Raw genomic sequence first — 1,390 nt, forward strand, 5'->3', positions numbered from 1 at the left:
TGGTGAACTAAAGAGACAAAAACAGTCTTGCTGCTTTGATTTGTGCGAGCCGAGAACAATAATGGGGAAAGTAAAAGCCCCATCTGCCTATACTAATGGAACGAGTGGAAAACATGAATGAATCTCAAACCCTCTCTTTGCCTCACTCCAACCTGACATATTCTTTCTCTCTGTCTGTAAATCACTTAGACGTACACTCTGTCATATGTTGTGCTCCCTGGGTGCCATTAAAAATGCTGCTGCCAGAAAAGTGGAACCCAAAATAAACCAATATCTACTGCAAAGCTTAGGTTAAAAAAAAAAAAAAAAAAATCCGTAGTTTACAAATCTGCAACCTATAATAATTTAATTTCTTTTTGAACCAGTAACACAAAACTAAGATGATCAGACCAAGACTATTCTTACTCTATCATCATAACCTTTTAACATAGCAAATTATTTATTTAGTCCTATCAGCCAAGCAGTTTCCATGAGATGTGTCCAGTGGTGATGGTCTGACCCTCAAATTCCACCAGTTAATAGAACAGACACTTGTCGAGGGGTTTAGAGAGTGTTTGGCGTCCTCATGGACTTACAAGCACTCCAAGTGAATACTGATAGAATTGTGTGCCTCTGCTGGCTGTTGTTTTTTGACCCTCTGGTAACTGGTTTATCTGTGGTCCAGTGGCCTAATGGAACAAGGCATCAGCCTCTGGAGCTGGGGATTGTGGGTTCAAGTCCCACCTGGATTGCTCATTCATCTGTTTGGATTGTCTGTTTTAATATTCTCTAGTCACTGTGTCTTCAAACCCATTCGCCAATCATGTCATAAACATGTACCCCGCTTTCTTTAGTCATTAGGGCACTACCTCAGTAGGCGAAATTGAGGTACACCCGACTGTTCTTGAGTTGGTGTGTTTTTTTTTGGCATACAATATTTTTTTGTGTGTGTTTTGAAAGTACAGTAATAATAATAGGAACGTGACAAGAGGAAACGGTATAAAACAATTATTTGGAATTGGCCATAGAAGAAATTCACCACCCTTGTTTTTCTTAAAGCGTGCACACAAAATCGTGTCATGTCTGGGGCTCATCAGAAAACAGCAGTTGGCCTATTTGAGGCTGTATTTGAGTTATTCATGAATTTATACAGTGATCCCTCGCTACTTCGCACTTCAAACTTCGCGCCCTTAGTCCATCACAGAATTTTTTTTTCACTTAAAAAAAGTGCCAATCGCATAGTCTCACTCTTCCTCCCTCTCTCTCCCTGCTCTTTGTTGGTCAGGCAGTGCACCGGAGTTGCTTATTAAAGTCAACGATGATTGACAGACGTTTGATCTTGCCAGAGAGGCGAACTTCAAAGTGCTGCATGGGTCAATCATCGTTTAACTTGTTAAACAGTTGCTGTGGC

At 40.6% G+C, this 1,390-nt stretch overlaps 1 non-coding gene across 1 annotated transcript; it reads left to right on the forward strand.

Annotated features, from left to right (window-relative positions):
- The first annotated feature begins 657 nt into the window (after positions 1–657).
- On the forward strand, positions 658–731 carry trnaq-cug (transfer RNA glutamine (anticodon CUG)). The gene has a single exon. It is a non-coding gene; the product is annotated as a tRNA-Gln (tRNA).
- The last annotated feature ends 659 nt before the right edge of the window (positions 732–1,390 follow it).

Source organism: Corythoichthys intestinalis, chromosome 1, assembly GCF_030265065.1.
Source record: "Corythoichthys intestinalis isolate RoL2023-P3 chromosome 1, ASM3026506v1, whole genome shotgun sequence".
NCBI classification, from domain to species: domain Eukaryota; kingdom Metazoa; phylum Chordata; class Actinopteri; order Syngnathiformes; family Syngnathidae; genus Corythoichthys; species Corythoichthys intestinalis.